The 19,187-nt window shown below is 39.4% G+C and overlaps 2 pseudogenes across 2 annotated transcripts; one reads left to right on the top strand and one right to left on the bottom strand.

Annotated features, from left to right (window-relative positions):
- Positions 1-734: 734 nt before the first annotated feature.
- On the bottom strand, positions 735-16,496 carry LOC309795879 (RNA/RNP complex-1-interacting phosphatase-like; annotated as a pseudogene). The gene is made up of 7 exons: positions 16,396-16,496; positions 14,915-14,990; positions 13,804-13,936; positions 10,154-10,281; positions 6,794-6,850; positions 1,714-1,760; positions 735-802 (listed from the first exon to the last, which is right to left on the bottom strand). The product of its transcript is annotated as an RNA/RNP complex-1-interacting phosphatase-like (transcript).
- LOC309795850 (RING finger protein 11-like) lies at positions 4,414-5,087 on the top strand (annotated as a pseudogene). The gene is made up of 2 exons: positions 4,414-4,693; positions 4,912-5,087. The product of its transcript is annotated as an RING finger protein 11-like (transcript).
- Positions 16,497-19,187: the final 2,691 nt, after the last annotated feature.

Genomic DNA, 19,187 nt, shown 5'->3' with positions numbered 1-19,187 from the left:
TTTTATTGTCTGAAGAGATGCTATTCTGCTCCTTATTCTCTTTTTTTTTTCTTACACTACCTCTGTACGGGACTTGATCCCAATCCTTTTCTTTTATTGATTTTTGAATGAAAAAGGTTTTAAAGCGCTTTGAAAAGGATGTGAGAGGCCAAGAGGAAACATGGTCTTCATGGCTGTTTCATCAATGCTTCACTTATACTCTTGTGAAATAACTGTTTTCCAGGAGGCATAAACCAGTGGGCTTTATCATTGGACAGAGTGCAGAGAAAGGACCCCATGAAAGCTGATCTCCTTAGCAAAAATGATTTAGTTATGATTTCACCCAAGATTGGTCACAACCCAGCCTGGGAAACTCAATGAACCAGAGACGAGGTATAATGCCATCTTTCCTTCTCTCTGCCTCAGCTCTCAAGGGTTGGTCACCTACATGTTATTAGTGATTATTAGTTGGTTTCTGTTCATAATTACTATCAGAAGACACAGCACTTATGGTCCCAATTACACTGCCCAGCTACGCACCATTCTTCTTCGTTTTGGCTTCCCGTCCACCAGCAGGAACCTCATTTATTTTTGTTCTCCCTTCACCACAGCCCAGTAATGTTTGTGAATGACTCTCAGTCTCACCAGAGTCTGTATCTCTCACTCTGCCCCAACACCCCACTGCATCATTCGCTCCCTGAAGTGTACTCTAGAAATTTAGGTAACCTGGATATTTTACCACTGTTCACCATCTCTTATGAAACCGGAAGAAGAGCAGCTTTCTTATGGAACGACAGAGACCTTGTAAAGAGAAAACACCAGTCTGCAGGAGAAAGGGAAGAAGACAATGATGGAAATAGTTTCTGGAAAACTATTTTTACATTAGGTTTTGTTTGTTCCTGGTAAATAAATGGAAATCTTCTAAACATTTAAAGAAAATCTAGGGCTTCCCTGGTGGCGCAGTGCTTGAGAGTCTGCCTGCCGATGCAGGGAACACGGGTTCGGGCCCCGGTCTGGGAGGATCCCACATGCCGCGGCGTGGCTGGACCCGTGAGCCATGGCTGCTGAGCCTGTGTGTCCGGAGACTGTGCTCCACAACGGGAGAGGCCACAACAGTGACAGGCCCACGTACAGCAAAAGAAAAAAAAATCTAAACAACTAAATTCAGTAATACAGGAATATAACATTTTAAAAAATTTTCTTTGGCTGTGCAGCATGTGGGATTGCAGCTCCCCAACTAGGGATTGAACCCACACCTGCTGCATTGGAATGGCAGAGTCTTAACCACTGGAGCACCAGTGAAGCCCTAAGAATATAACTTTTAGAGGAGAAGTTATAAACCCCTTGGTTATATGAACTGCAGATTTTTTTTACTAAGAAGTCATGTATTTTAAATGACTTGGAGCTTTAAAGAAAGGAAAAAAGGAAAGAAGGAAGGAAGGAAGAAAGAAAAAGGGGCTTCCTTGGTTGTGCACTGGATATAATATCAAAAATAAATTAATTAATTAAATAAATTTAAAAAAGAAAAAAATGCTGAAATCCACTGACTAATTATTAAGGCTGTTATATCTATTTCCAGATACATCCCTTTATAAACTTTTACTAAAAGGTTATCTTATGTCAGAAGAAATGAATTACAAACTTTTCTTTTTTCCCAAAATTTGAGAAATTCCCATACACTTCTAACTTCAAATTTTATAAAAACGGAAAAGCAGTGAAATGCCTTATACTTACATCCAATTGCAGCATCTGGCCTCATGCCTTCTCTATCAATCAAATATCTACAAAACAACAAAATTCGAGTCATTTGTAAATAAAAAGAAAAGAAAATCAAGTTTTTGCAAAAAAGGTCCTATTTTGCTTTACAAATATATATATAAAAATCCTAAGAAAATATCAGCACATCTAATCAATAATTATTAAAGAATGATATACACCATGACTACAAAAAGGCGTTACTCCAAGGACGCAAGGATAACGCAACTTTAGAAGGGCTATTAATATAATTATTTACAATAAGACAACAATTTAATTAATAAATGAAAGAGAATAAAATACAGGACCAAACTGGCAGATGTTAAAAAGTTCTCTGATAACATGCAACAGTCAGTTTGGGTGAAAATGCTCTGTATGCTAAAAACAGGAGACTTAATATGACAGAGTACTCATCAAGAACCAACAAATAACAAAAGGAAAATCAGGATAAATATGAACATGATATCTACAAAACCCTATCTAACCAACCATTGGAGCCAGAAACTTAGGAATCACCATCACTGATGGCTATTTCTCCCTCGGCCTCATCCTCAACCCACCACCAGTGCTAACAATGAAGCTGCCTACATACCTCTAGAATCTGTGCACAGCTTTCCACCAAAATGACCACCACACCCTGGTCCACGCCACCATTATCCCCAATTTCTACAACAGTCTCCTAACTTGTTTCCTCTCTTCCACTCTTTCTCCCTGCAGTGCATTCTCCTCTCGGTAGCAAAATGATAGGTTGAAAGGGCAGTTGGGTATGTTCCACACACTCACCTTCAACAAAAAAAGTTCAGTTGTTTTCTATTACTCTTAAAGTCTGAAACCTTAAACATAAGCCTGAACGATCGAGCTCCTACCCCACACTTGTAGCTCCATTATAATCACATGCTCCCCCAACAGCCCCACCTTCCAGGCCAGTTCCTCCAACACAGCATATGCTTTCCTCTTATAGGGTCTTTTGCTATTCCTTATGCTCAGAAATCTCTCCACAACGTCCCTATCTGGTTAATTCCTACTCATCCTTCAGATATCAGCTGAAACATCTGTAAATAAACCTTCTCTAATCTCCATGATGAGATCAAGTCCTCCCTAAAATATGATCTCATGGTACCATGTTCTTCTCCTTGGCACTTGTCAGAGTTGTAATTTTACATGCAGAGTATGATTCTTGAATATCTATTCCCTCTCTGGACTGTTAGAATTCACAAAGCGCAGGTCAAGTCTCTTCACTCACAAAATTTCACAAGTCTTTTTGCTAGCACCCAGCACAGTGCTTAAACATAACACATGCTCAATAAGTATTTCCTGCATGAACAACCATAAACGGGTACAGTGTAGCAACATCCACCAAAAGCATAAGGACATAAACTCTATGATGCAGAAGTTCCATTCTGAATGAAGTAAACTGAGACAAAGCATATATATTAAATAGTGCTCACACAGGAATGTTCATTACTTTCATGTTTTATAATATCAAAAACTTCTGACTTTTATATGTTCATCAGTGAGCAAAGGAACAATGCAGCATTAAAAATAAATAAGTAAACAAATGGGACCTAATGAAACTTAAAAGCTTTTACACAACAAAGGAAAGTGTAAAGAAGATGAAAAGACAACCCTCAGAATGGGAGAAGATATTTGCAAGCGAATCAACAAAGGATTAATCTCCAAAATATATAAATAGGACATGCAGCTCACTATTAAAAAATCAAACAACCCAATCAAAAAATGGGCAGAAGACCTAAATAGACATTTCTCCAAAGAAGACATAGAGACGGCCTCCAAGATGGCCAAGAGGCACATGAAAAGTTGCTCAACAGCACTAATTATTAAGGAAATGCAAATCAAAACTACAATGAGGTATCACCTCACACCGGTTAGAATGGGCATCATCAGAAAATCTACAAAGAACAAATGCTGGAGAGGGTGTGAGGAAAGGGAACCCTCTTGCACTGCTGGTAGGATTGTAAACTGATACAGCCACTACGGAGAACAGTATGGAGGTTCCTTTAAAACTAAAAATAGAATTACCACATGATCCAGCAATCCGGCTACTGGGCATATACCCAGAGAAAACCATAATTCAAAAAGACATATGTACCCCAGTGTTCAAGGCAGCACTATTCACAATAGGTAGGCCATGGAAGCAACCTAAATGCCCATCGACAGATAATAGGATAAAGAAGAAGTGGTACGTATATACAATGGAATATTACTCAGAGATAAAAAAGAACGAAATTGGGTCATTTGTAGAGACGTGGACGGACCTAGAGACTGTCATACAGAGTGAAGTAAGTCAGAAAGAGAAAAACAAATATTGTATATTAATGCATATATGTGGAATCTAGAAAAATGGTACAGAAGAACCGGTTTGCAAGGCAGAAATACAGACACAGATGTAGAGAACTAACGTATGGCCACCAAAGGGGGAAAGTGGGGCAGGGCGGGGTTCGGTGGTGGTGAGATGAATTGGAAGATTGGGATTGACATATATACACTAATATGTAAAAAATAGATAACTGGTAAGAACCTGCTGCATAAAAAATAAATAAATGTTTAAAATGCAAATATAAATTTTAAATAATTAATTAATTAGTTAATTTAAAAAAAAAGAATGAGGTTGGAAGACTGTCAAAACAGCACACGGAACACACACTCAAGCCCTGGAAGATGAGGAAGTGCCTTAAGTCCCCCACTTCGGATGACATCTCCCTGCCTAACAAGTCTCAGTCCAACTGGGCTAGCTTTGCCAAGGGGACAGAGCTGGGTCAGGAGCTGCTGCTGCCATATCTGGATCAAGTTCCAGTTTTGGTCTATCATTCAACACCTAGCCAGACTCGCCTAGCAACTCAGCTGAGAGGAACCAAATAGGATAGCTCAAAGAATAGGCCTCACACTGCATCAGCCTAAAGGTGTTTATGACCCTGGAAGAAATGGATCAGAAGAAAGGATCCGGGGGACTTCCCTGGTAGTGCACTGGCTAAAGACTCCACACTCCCAATGCAGGGGGCCTGGCTTCATTCCCTGTTCATGGAACTAGATCCCACACGCATGACGCAACTATGAGTTTGCATGCCACAACTAAGGAGCCCAGTGGCTGCAACTAAGACCCGGCACAAACAAACAAGAAAAAATCAATCAATAAAATAAAACAAATATTAAACCAAGATCCGGGACTGTGTGATCTGTATGATGGACTTTGCTTACGAGAACCCAGTTTGATTTCTGCTGTGTATGCAGATCACCTGGGCTGTACAGATGACTGGCTGATGAGATCCCTTACGTGCCCCTCCTGCATGGAGACAGTTGATGCAGCACTGCTTTTGTCCTACGAGTCTAACTGAGTCAGTGTCTCTCACCTGACTTCAAGAGAACCATCATTTTTGGTGGTTTTGATCTTTTGTCTTTGAGCCCAAAGAGCCGGGGGTTAGGAATTAAGATCATGCATGAAAGTTTCCTAAAAATTCCTTAACAGCTGCAGATGTTGGGGAAAAGTACGTGATAGTTTAGAAATTTAGGGGGAAAAGTAGGATGCTATTTTTATGGAAAGCCTTCACCCAAGGTTTAAAAATATAATTGTATTTAGATCTTGTTATTGCTCCAGTATATAGGATTTATGTAAAGTGTTACAGCACCTATATAGGTTTTAATTCTGTGTCAAGGATTAGCATAAAGACAGTGGTTGTTTTTCCTAAGTGAGATAACATTCTGCTTCCCCCATCCAAATTCTTTCCTGAAGTTGCTGGCATCTCGGTCAAGGTTTTACTTAATAGCTACATTTTATAACACTGGCACACAAAAAAAGTAGTTTTAAGCTTGCTTGCATAGTTCTTGTTTTTAAGAATAAACATAGAGCATTTATTTTTTACTTTATAGGAACTCCACAAGTTAAGGTCCCATTATTCTTTTGCTGTGATTGTTGTTACTATTGATGGTGCTCTTTTCTGTCTTTGCTGGTTCTTTCTAATCTACCATTTGTCCTTATTGGCATACGATCATCTCAGGGTCACAAGATGGCTGCTGTAAAACCAAGGATCATATTCTAACAAAACAAGGAGGAAGCAAAAAAAGAGTCCAAATGGTCATTTTCCTAATGCATATTTATCTTTTTTCAGAGAAAAATATCATTCTCATAAGCACAATAACAGCCTTCCCCTCATTACTCATTTGCCAAAACAGACTGATATGACCATTCATAAGACAATTTATGGCAAAGAGGGGTATGATAATGATTGCCTCAGCCTAACAAGGATTTATCCACTAAAGCTGAATGCTTCACTCCTCAAAGAAATCAACACTTTTCTACATACAAAACACAAGTCTCTTGAAGGGTTCTTCATAAGTGCATTATTGAAGAATTTGGTATGTCATGAGCACTTAAGGATCTGACATTCAACTGTAGTAGTGTCCATGTTGGTTAATTTTCTTACAAGCCCCATGATGAGTTTGAGAAAAACTGAAAGAATCAGAGTATCAGGTTCTATTAAATTCTTACATGTATCTTGCTTAAGTTTTTCTTCATTAATTTATATCCAACTACCTAAAGCAAATTTGGAGGAAAAAAAAATTAAATAAATAAATACATACATACATAAGATTGAGGTCTCCAAATATTTTCATAGGAAGATGTCCACCATATATTAAATTATAAACCAGAATGTCTAAATACTATACCATTAAATCACATGTACAGTCAGTTCTGTATATCCAACGGTTTCATATCCTACAGATATGGAAGGCCGACAATACTACACCATTTTACATTACGGGACTTGAGCATCCGAGGATTTTGGTATCCATGGGGAGTTCTAAAAACAATCCTCTGCAGATACCAAGGGACCATTGTATATGCTTATATCTGGATTATTTATGTCTCAAAATATATGTGCTAAATTATTACTGGTCATAACCTCTGAGTAGGGGGCAAAATTGCCTTCCACTTCATACATTTCTCTGACTGCATTTTTTGCATTCAGCTTACATTAACTTACATTACTACTGTAAACAGAACAATTTAAACATGGTCTGCCTCTTGGGGTTGGCCACTCACCTGCAGATGACGTAGCCAGTCCTGTTTAAATCAGGGGTACAGTGGACACCAATAAGTCTGTATACAAAAAGGGAATATGGAATTAAGTAAGCAAAGTAGAAACACTAAAAACAAGTTATACAATTTTCTGAAGAGTAGCCTTTATTAGTTACCACAACGACCACTATCCTGAAAAGGAAAAACTCTGAAGAAAAGAGTGTTTTTGCAGGAACATACTATAAAGAATTAAGTACTATAAAGTCAAAATTCATTGTGTCTTGGAATTTTTGCCTAGCCTCCAATCAGATGCAATTGTATGGAATGGAGAATGTCCATCAGGAACTGATTTGACTATAGTAAAAGGGAGTGGAAAAAAAAACAGGCTATCAGAAGAATAGAATTTGTTTTTGAGTGAAAGAAATGGAATGCCTTCACTTTTCATGCTCAATATTAAAAAGGACAAACAGTTTCTGAAGGGCTCTTGGGGTCCCAAAGCACCTCCATTCCTTCTCTCATTCACTGCTCCTCACATGCCATGGGTCTACGTGCCTGAGCAGGTCTCAGGTGAGTAGCACCGTGCTTATTTCACAATGAAAAAGTAAGGCTTCAGACGTAAGCCTAAGCTGCACAGCAGGCAAACAGAAAAGAGACTAAAATCGAGTCTCACATTTTTCCAACTATGCCACAGTATTTCGTGGACCAGCACTTAATAAGATTATATGAGGAAGTAAATAAAAAACAACAACATGTAGCTGATCTCTGCAAAAGGTATGTCTGTGACTACGTGGTGTATGGCATTCGTCATCTCCTGCCTGGATTACTACCGCCCTACAATTCTAACAATCACTTCTATTTCAACTGATCTTCCACATGGAAGATGTTACCTTTCTAAAATAGAAACTTGGCTGGATTGCTCTGTTCCTTAAATATCTTAACTTAGCACAGAATAAAGCCCAAGTTTTTAGCACAACATTGAGAACTCTTTATAAACAAATACCAGTCTGTCTCTCCAACTGAATGATAAGTTCAAACTAAATTACAAGGACCTACATCATCCACCTCCTTCCTTTCCCCTGCCAGCCTCCCTGATCCCATTCTCTACTGCTCTGCCCTCACTCACTCTCCCCTATCCAGCCACACTGGCCTCCGTACTATTCCTCAAACATGCCAAGCACCGTCGTGCCTCAGGGACTTTGCACCTACTATTCCTTCTGCTTCAGAATATACCCTCCCAAACCATCTCCACTCTCCCTGATATCCAATGGCTCTTTTCTCACTTCAAAGCTCTGCTCAATCGACATCATAATAGAGGAGACTTCCCTGATCACCTACCACATTCCCTCACCTCTTCATCTTGTTTTTCTATTCTCCAAAGCATTTACCACCACTTGACATTCCACATATTTACTTATTTACTCATCTCTCTCCCGCACTAGAATGTAAAGTACAGAAGGGCAAGAACTTGGTTCTGTTCCTACTGCCTCGAACAGTGCCTTCAACTTAGAAGGTGTTTTATAAATATTTGGTGTAAAGGAATGTATGAATTCCTTGTCCTTTCACACTACCCTCTAGTCACACAAGAGGCTGCCCCTCCAGAGCACATGTTCAATCCCAGTGCCTTTGGTACCTGTTCTCAATAGCTGAGCTGTCCTTTCCTCATTCCAGCAAAATCCTCTTCCACAAGTTCAGCTCAAATGCTGTCTCCTCAGTCAAGCCTTCCTCAGTTTCTCCTCTATATTCCTGCTGCACTTGATTCTTTTATGATAATTAACCCACTTAGAGTCACTACATGTTTATCTTCCTACATAACTCTAAGTTGCTACTGAACAAAGACTTCTAGTCACCTCTGTATCCCCGTGCCCGAACAACAAACCTATAAGGCTCTCAGTGTTTACTAAAACAATTTATTTTCGGAGTCTCTTCGAATTCTAGGGAGTGGATAGTATCGTCTCCTCCTCATTATCAGTGAGCCTGCCATCTGTGGGAGGGGCTTATAGCAGAGGAAGCCACCAATGGATCATAACTAAGGTCCTGAGACTGCAATGGCAGAGAGCATGGTGAAGTTAGCCCACTGCATGCAGAAGACCCACAGAGGAGTCAGCATATGCAATGGACTACACTTGGTATAACATGTGAACAATCAAGGTTGACAAACGTGCTCTCATGCACTTGTAAGGATCTTCTAGCCCACGCGGATCACACAGAACACACACAAAGGAGCCTGGAGGAAGTGAGGAGGCTGGAAGCTGCACCCTAACATCTTAAGAGGTCACATTTCTGTGACTACAGTTTACACAAATCAGAAAATTTGCCTCCTTTCTAGACACCCTGGATATCACAGGCAAGGCCAAGTCTCTCAAGTTTAAAAGCTAAAGTACAGGGAAGATCTGTGAATACGGCTTAAGATATTTAAGAGCTAGGACCTGCATTAAGCAACCAGCTTATAGAATGAAAATTTATCTTGAAATTCCAGTCTCTCCCTCTCTTTCTCACCTCCTATCCACTATCTTCCCACCTCCATCTCTATTCCTTCTCGCTACTCCCTGTTTTATGTATATGTCTTTATCATTATTTATATATATGGAATATGTACTGTCTGTTAGGTTTATTTAATAAAGTGAACACTCCTCAGGCTAAATTTAGAAAGGAAAAAACGAACACTTTCTCATGTGGGTCAGTGGTGATCCAAAGACAAAAGATACCTCAGTCTTAAAACACGGCAAATACCATGTTCCTTCTGACAGTTAGATGGTAGAAAAAGGCAAGGACGCTATTAGGACCTAGTATCAAGAGAGTACATCTTAAAGCAGAAACAAGAAAACACCAGCCTTTTAAGTTCTTCCTGTCTGTCAAGATAAGAATAAGAGGTCGTAGTGTTCTTCCTCACTTGCACCCAAAGTATAAAAGCAGCAAAAATATCTTAAACACATATGATGAGGAAGCCACTCTTCTGGTCCACTCTGCTTTGTTTGGCTTCTAGGGATCTGTCCCACTCCGAACTTTTGCTTTATGTTTTCTCTTTTATATACGCTAAGAGCCTGAGAGTCTTAACCTTTTCTTCCACCTCTCAACCAATAAATAGGACAAAAGAACATTTTTATTTTTTTATGTCTTTTCCATTCAAATGTTTAAAAAAGAGATAAGTAAGCTAGTTCAGTTCATATTTCTCACAAAAATCACTTTCCAAACTCAACTAAATTGTTTGTGACTATAAACAGGAAAAACACCATACTGTATTAGCACCATCTGACATTTCCACCTTCATGTTACCAAACACAACAGGCCTAATGTCACAACTATTAAAAATGTTAAAAATCCCAACCCCACTCAAAATGCATACCAAAGTTCAGGTAAAGGGGAAAAAAACAAAACAAAAAGAACTCGCCATTATCTTTATTTTCTTTCAGAAATCCACTAACAGCACATTGAAATTTAATAATAGTGTCATCATCTGGCACCGGATGCCCAATTGTACAAATGTTTAAATAAGGAATAGTTTCTGCTAAGTCCTATAAGGCAAAACCATGAAAATATGTATTATTTCCTTTGTAGGGAAAGAATAAAAAATTAATTAGAGAAGGCGGAATATAAACCAACAGAGGACATTAAACTTAGTATGTCAGTCATTCTGATAAGAGCCATTTTCTCCAAAGCTGCTTTAACCAGTATCACTTGATTTTCATTAAAACTGCAGAATGGACAGTTACTAGGCATGAAAAACGAAAAGCAAATCTATGTGAATGAATGCACATGTAACTCAAAATGATATACACAGTTCTACCTACATTTATGTTCTATCTTACATTTCAGGGGCCATACAGAGGCTGTGATCTAAGTAGAATAGTAGAATAGAATCAGAAGAACTTGGATTCGAATTAGGAAATAGAGCAAATTTCAGGCACTGTTGAGAACTGGTATTCTTGGGGTGGGAGAAAGTAGACTATCAATAGAAGACAGAAAAGGATAAGTGAAAATTCTCTAGTTCTGAATTTAAATGGAAAGTAGCAGTATGAACCTATGACATATTTTAGAAATATTAGCAACAAACATACATATTGCCTAGCTCTGACTACTGAAAAAGTCTAGAAATAACTGATGTCATGTCAAAAGGACTCAGGAGTCACTGAAAGCTCCAACTGGTCAAACATAGGGCCTCAGTTAGAATAGTAACTGTAGCGGAGTCCACAGTGACATGAATAAATAAATTTAAAAAATTGGTCACCACTGGAGGATATCTGTCCATCAACTCATTATTTTGAAAACTGTTAAATCAAAGAAGAGAATCATGCCTCTACAACTGGGCAAACAAATAGTTGATGAGGGGAATCTTCTCCTTATAGAAATATACCCAGCTAATAAGTGAAAAAAAGAAAAACAGAATTCACCATTTTATTTATTTATTTATTTATTTTTCAGATACGTGGGCCTCTCACTGTTCTGGCCTCTCCCATTGCGGAGCACAGGCTCCGGACACGCAGGCTCAGCAGCCAAGGCTCACGGGCCCAGGCACTCTGTGGCATGTGGGATCTTCCCGGACTGGGGCACAAACCTGTGTCCCTTGCATTGGCAAGAGGACTCTCAGCCACTGTCCCACCAGGGAAGCCCCCACCATTTTTGGAAGCCTCAACTGAATTAATGGATGTAGGTATGAATCATCAGTGACTGCTAATATCACAGAAATAGAAAACTATAAGTCTCCATGGAACAACACATCATCACCTATGAAACTGTCTTGCCAAAACAAAACATGCAAGCTTCATTCTGATCAACTACCAATTTACAGGAAATAAAAGGATTGAAGAATATGTTAGCAACACATGGAATGTAACCATCAAAATCTACATGGGACAAATTACCTGCTTTCTTTAAAAATAAAATTCAAGGAGGAAAAAAAAGTGAGAAAGACATGGAGGGAGAACCTATAGATTAAATAAGACTTCAGAGACCTAACAATCAACGGCAAAGTGTGCACCTTATTTGGATCTAATTCAAAATTCTTAAAAACAATTTTTTTATGACATTTAGGAGACAACTGCAAATTTGAGCACTCACTGGGTATTTACTATTAAAAAATGATATTAAGGAATAAAAGTCCTATATTTTAAATATACATACCAAATATGTATAGGTGGGGCTTCCCTGGTGGCACAGTGGTTGAGAATCTGCCTGCCAATGCAGAGGACACGGGTTCGACCCCTGGTCTGGGAAGATCCCACATGCCGCGGAGCAACTAGGTCCGTGAGCTACAACTACTGAGCCTGCGCATCCGGAGCCTGTGCTCCACAGCAAGATAGGCCGCGATAGTGAGAGGCCCACGCACCGTGATGAAGAGGGGTCCCCGCTTGCCACAACTACAGAAAGCCCTCGCACAGAAACCAAGACCCAACACAGCCCAAAGATAAATAAATAAGTAAATAAATAAATAAATAATTTTTTTAATGTATAGGTATAATTACATGTTGTCTCGGAGCTGCTTCAAGATAACATGGAATGGGGTGAAACAGGTGGGGGTATAGATAAAACATGACAGCCATCAGTTGGTAAATATTAAAGCTGGATGAGTTCATGGGTATACAGGGAAAATTTACAGTATTTTGTATACTTTTGTATATGTTTAAAATTTCTGATAATTGTTTAAAAACAAGACGACACTGTAGACAACCCTTTGGCAGTTTCTCAAATGTTAAATGGAGAGGTACCATACGATCCAACAACTCTGCTACTACCTACACGGCACAGCTGAAAGGACTGAAAGCAGGGATTGGAACAAATATTTGAACACCAATGATCATAGCAGCATGATCCACAATAGCTACAAGGTGGAAACAACCCAAGTGTCAATCAACCGATGAATAACAAAATACGGTATATACACACAGTGGGATTTATTAAGGCAAAAAAGGAATGGCATTGTGTTACATGCTATAACATGGATGAACCTTGAAAACACTAGGCTTAGTGAAATAAGCCAGACATAGAAGGATCAATATTGTAGATTCCACTTACACGAGGTACCTAGAAGAGGCAAATTCATAGACACAGGAAATAGAATAGAGGTTACTAAGGGCTGGTGGGAGGGAAAACGGGGTTGTAACTGTTGGACGGTTACAGAGTTTTTGTTGAGGATGATGAACAAGTTTGGGTTATAGACAGTGGTGATAGTTACACAACACTGTGACTGTATTTAATGCCACTGAACTGCATATTTATAAATGGTTAAAATAAATATGATTTATGTATATTTTACCACAGTAAAAAAATAGAGGAATAACTGAGTTGAAATTTCAGTTCTTCCTTGTCCGAGACTCAGTTTCATCGTCTGTAAAATTAGTAACTGTAGTTGTCTATCCTCTGAGCTTAGTGCAGAGTAAGCACTCAGAAGGAGATCTCAGTACTACTTCCACTTCAACAGCAAAGGATTGTTGTAAGGATTAACTAAGTCAATGGATATGAAAGAACTTTCTAAATGGCTATACAAATATTAACAAACTTTAGGTGTTACTGTCTCCCAAGGCCATAGAACAGGTCAGAAGAAGGATAATTCTTTTGCACTGGTATGTCCTACATGGGCCAAGAGAATATATGGGTTTCTGTACTCTCTCAGAAGGTATTAGGAAAAGAAAGCATAAAACTTTGAGAACAATTGTCTTTTACCCTGATGCTTAAACATGCTCAGGCAACTGCTTCAAATAAGTGCTAAAGACATAATGGACATACCTTTCTTTCCTTTTAGGCTACTAACATTCTTGCTAAAAGTTTACTTCGTTTTCAAAACATAGAACATGGAAGCTTATAGAATTTCTTCAGCATATCTACAGCCTACTGCCAAATACTATAGTTCAATTCATATCTTTCATCTCATTTTGAAACAGCAATTACAAATGTGTATTTAAGGAAACCACTAGCTTCCCTTTCTGAACCCATGAAAAGAAGGCCAGGATTCACCTTAGCATAAGATGATAACTACTGAATTTCTATGAATTATGACCGTATCAGAAAGAAGGTCGTTTTCAACTACGGGTTCCATTTACCTCGGGCTTAGAAGAGCGGCGCATGTACGTTAGGTCAATTATCAGCCCGAGTTCTTCATTCTGTTCTTGGATTTTCTTAAAAAAGATGCAAGGGGGAAAAACATTCTTCTGGAGCAAGATTCTTTTCAAAACTCTGTCAGAAAGAATACAATAAGAAGGAACATGTGTCTAAAATCCTTTACTATATTATCCATTTATTCAAACCCTGTGATGCTAGCATATGAGACTCAAAGTAATGTTTCCTCCTCTGGAATTTACAAGCGATATTACAATCCTTTCTTCCAGAGAGATTAGACGGAAGAAAATAAGTTCGCTTCTATATATTTATTTCTATGTGTGTTTATTTCATGTTGGTGTCCTAACTGGGCTGTAAATTCCCGGAAGGCAGGGACCACATCAATTTTGCCTACCACTGGATTGCCAGCTCCAAGCAGAGTGCCTGTAAGTAGACACATAAATAAATACTTCTTCAATATCTACCTATATGAAGGATGGCTTGCACTGCTAAATATTCTTTTATGTATTTGGCTTATTTATGTACTCTGTTCCATTGATCTGTTTGGTTATTCAAGTGCCAGCAACACACTTTCTTTTTAAATTAGTAGACTAGTTTTAGAGCCGTTTGACATTCACAGCAAAACTGAGCAAAAAGTACACAGTTCCCACTTATACCCTCTCTCCTTCACCCACACAGCCTTCCCCATTATCAACATGCCATACCAGTGTGCTTCATTGGTGAGAATTCATGAACCAACACTGACAAACCATTATCAATCAAAGTCCATACTTTATTGCATTCATGGTACAAGTAACTGACTATTTCTTTATTTCTAGTATAGTCATCCCCAAACATTTACATACTGAGATACATATTGCTGTCTTAATCATTACTTTATTCTTTATTTATACTTAGGGCATTCCATTGGGATTTTTTTTAATTAAGTACAATAGTAGGTTGTATTTATCTATAAACTCCATTTCTGGATAGTAAAGGAGGTATTAAAAAGTATTTGCTATAAAAAGGCAAAATGGAGTATGACGGTGTTGAGAGCCAGGGCTCTATATGGTGAATTCAGATTTCTGGAAGAATACGGTAATAACTTTTGCTTACCTTTTTTAAAGGAACTTTGAAAGCAATGAAATGAGTCCCAGGCGTCCGCTGTCCATCTGGGAGATAGTCCTTCCAACTATTAATATATTTTTGTTAGGCAAATTTTATGTTAGGCTGTTTCCCTGCATAGGATGAGTGTGCCCTGAAAATGGATAGCATATCCCTCTATAGTAGGTCCCTCTTCTTTCTGCTTTGCATTTTGCTGCTCCACATATTCAACCCCACCTTGTAATAAGCTATACTTCCCTTGTTCCTGTTTTCCCATCTTGAAAACAGTTAAAAGGCAACAAAGCAATGCAAAGGTCTCAACAAATAAGGGATATCTAAACCCAGAGATGGCCAGACCTTCTGTATCCCTGATACAACCTAACCCGGTGTTGACTACAATGGTATCATTAATACATGCATGTTGACTGAAAGTGTTTGAACTCAATTCTTCCACTTCACAGTTGTGTTTTAGTCCTCGTACAAAACCTGATAATAAAATTCTTAATGCTAGGAATCACAGTGAACAATAATATCTGAACTGATTGCTGTAAGATGAGTGAGAACTAAGGTTAATTCAGTGTATCTGAAGCAAAGAAAGTGGGGGCAATAGTGGCACAAGATGGGGCTAGAGAAGCAGAGAGGATTCTAGACCAAGAAGAGTCTTAAAGGCCAACGGTGTGTTTTCTATTCTCAAAACAATGGTTTTGAGCGCTGTCTATAAGCAGTGTTCCAACTTGCTTTTAAGGTTTCTTGTGTGAAGAATGGATTGGAAGGAAACAAGAAATATGGACACGAGTTAGGACCTAACTGCAACAGACAGGCAAGTTCAGTATTAGGATGTTGAAGAAGAGTTGACAGATTCAAAAGAAATTCAGGAGATAAACTGAAGCGGGCTTAATGGGCTATGAGATGGAGGAAAGGAAGGTCTTAGGGAATTAAAGGGTTTACTGCACACATGAGCAAAGTCCCAAATCAATCATTTGAACGTACAGAGGTAGATCTCTCAAATGACACCGGTTAGCAAGCAACAGTACGACCTTTATAATTCCCAGACACAACACAAATCAACTGTTTCGATGGAAAATCCGGCAGTACCCGTGCGTTGTTTCACTCAACTTAGTTGCAGTTCCACTTACTCACATTTTCTCTGCCCAAACAACACAGCTTGAGGAATAGAAGGGGACTCCACTTTGGTAATTAAGGAGTGTCCACAACACTCACAGTCCCATCTTAAAAAGCAGTCCCTCTGCATTTTACCCGAGGAGAAATGGTCAGAGCCTCCCTTTTAAAACGGTGGGGGCAAATCAGAACATCTCACACTGTCCCTTTCAACCACTGTGAACTCAGCCGCGAGACGACCAATACCCCCTATAGCACAGCGCGGACGGGGCAGCGGCCGGGGGCAACAGTGACAGCAGACAGCACAAGACACGAAGCCCAGGCCCAGGGGCTCTGAGCTCCACCGGCAACGCCCAAGGGCCGAGGCGTATTACCTTTCCGGGATGTGCTTTCCGCCCTTCCTCCTGGCCGACCAACGTCCGGAGAAGCAGCGACGCTGACCCCAGCGCACACGGGCATGATGCCACTGGCTCATGTCACCCCCAACATGCCAACCACCCAACGCCAAGAGTGCCAAAGTCGCCAACCCGGCGGCCCTGGTGCCAGCACACAGCCCCGAGCCACAATCGCCCAGGCACAAGCCCAAGCTGCTCGCGCACCTCTTTCTACTGCGCATGCGCCACGGCCCGTCCAGGTGACGTCACCACGCCGGCGGACGGAGACGCTTCAGTAGGGAAGAGGCCTCTGACGGCTGCAATTCCCTCCTTAGCCGGAGGCTGGTAGCAGACGTTCATTAGTTCGCGTGTGTACCCTTCAGAATTCCACTCGTATGGGACATGGAAAGTTGTCCCACTCTCCCAGTTTCTTGTGTGGTTCTTTCAGATATTTCCCAAATGCTTACATTCACACTTGTTCTATCTTGTACGTATTTCTACGTAATGGATATCCTGTATTTTATAGAAGAGCAGTATAGTATACACAGTCTACAATCTGTCTTGGATACTGATGTTCCCAGTCAATTTTTGCGTACATCCCTTCTATTCTCTTTAATAGCTGCGTCACATTACATAATTTACATGGCCAGTTCAATATTCATGGACTTTTATTTGTTTTCAGTTTGGGGATATTCTGTTTGCTTTTTGTTTTTGACCTCTGTTACAGATAGGCTGCAATGTGAACCTCTTTATACATGTGTAGAGCTATATATAAATTTCTAGACGTAGAATTTCTGGAATGAAAGAGATGCAAACTTAAAATATTGAAAGATTTTCAATCAATCTAATCTGCCTCATCAACCTTCAAAAATATTCTATCAACTTATACTCCACTCATAGTGAAACATTTATTGGGTTTCCGTTATGTGCCTGGTATCATGCTGGAGGTTGGTTGACAGTATGTATTTACATTTTAGACAATACCACAAAAAGCCTGAGAGAGATTAAGAGTGGAGCTCAAGTATAACATGTCCTCACAGTAGCAGGCATAGGGATCTGTACCTGTTAGAAAAACTGTGAATCCTGCCACAAGTGGAACAGCAAAGAACAGCATGTCCTACAGTACGTCTGAAGGCATAATGGCATACTAAATTCCATTGTTATTTATAATAACAAGTGTTGTTTGTTAGTTTTACTTTTTAGTTTCTCATTTCTGAAAGTATCTTACATACACTGTTAGTAATCTTCACAACCATTTGAGGTGGGTAAACTGAGTCAGGAAGCTCAGAATTATTGAATGAATAATTGAATGAATAATGAATGAATGAGTAAAAAGATCACTACCTTTAACGTATGTGGGACAGTCATAGTCTAACCAAGTTTCAATCCACAAGCATTTATTTACAATTCTGAAAACTTCCACATAATTACAAATGGGACGATACTAGTAAAGTACTATTTAAATAAAGAAAAGATACAAGTGAGCACAACATACACAACGTACAAAATTACAATTAGGCACAGTTGATTTGGTGCTAAGTCATAAAATATTCTTTTGCAATTTATGAAAATTATCCAATAGGCTTGTAATGGCCAAAAAGTACAACTGATAGAAATATCTATAGACATGACAATGTACAAATTGTGACATACATCTATCAGAAACTAGAAAATCTATGTTGGCCTTATAGTTCCAGCTTGCTAAAAGACACAGGCTTTGGGTGGGTACACAAAACAATCCAGACCTGGCCAGAACAGGGTTTCCAGAAAGTATGGGAAGTAGCAAAGAGTAGGCCTCTCGATGGGAGTGGGTGCAACATGAGATGAAACAATGCCTTAATGGGTATGTAGTATGCTCGCGTGGAAAATATAGGAGCAAGGGATATTTGGAGAATCACACAGCTAAGTACTTGACACTAACAAAATCGACCAGTATCCCATAGGGCCTCAGGTACCATGCAAGGATTTGAGGGATTCCAGTATTTAATTAAATCACAATGTGACAATGGGAAGAATTAAGGAGAGCCTCAGGGGTAGACGAACTGGGGATGTTACACCAAGACATGTCTCAGTTAACCTGATGGTTTCAAAATGCAGGAAGTGGGTATAGGGGACAAGACAGTACCCTAACTCTAAGAATAAAGGTTCAGGTCAGGGTAGGGCCTGATGTTCCTAAGTGTTGAAAGAGAGGTCTTTAGTTTCTTTCCCCTACATGTAAGATTCTTTTAGAGGTTAGGATGAAGCTGAGCCTGCAAGCTAAAGTTAAATGGCTGGAACTAGGGAGAGAAAATAAGTTACATAGGCTAGGAACCAGGAAAAACCTAACTAAGGGTTTGCCTCAATAGAATTGAATGTTGGAACTGAATATTTTAATATGTAAATATTTTACTGATACCAAAATATCTTACCACACTTCCCCCAATCTCACACCACCCACCCGAACCTGCAGTAGCTATGGGTCCCTTACTTTCCTTGGATTCCATATAGAGAAAAGAGACTGATCTGGCTTGCAGGTATTTAGTAAGTTGTTAGCCTCACATCACATACTAGTATCATGTAAGTAGGCCATCTGAAGTAGGAAGCTTAGGGGAAAAGCCCTGAAAAAAACTTAAAAGCTTCAGCCACATCTCTATACTACAACACCTTTCACCATTTCTTCTCACATAAGCATCGTCCCCATCAGTGAAACAACTCATATCTCGTAACAGGAAAAACAGGCCTAAAAATTACACGTGTGTCTTTCGAGGTCCCCTCTACGGGATATCTTCCTGGTACTAGAAAAGTCCCCAGAA

This window comes from Mesoplodon mirus, assembly GCF_964341445.2.
Source record: "Mesoplodon mirus genome assembly, chromosome: 20".
NCBI classification, from domain to species: Eukaryota; Metazoa; Chordata; class Mammalia; order Artiodactyla; family Ziphiidae; genus Mesoplodon; species Mesoplodon mirus.
Note: the sequence above shows the minus strand (reverse complement) of the source record. Positions and strands in the feature narration are given on the sequence as shown.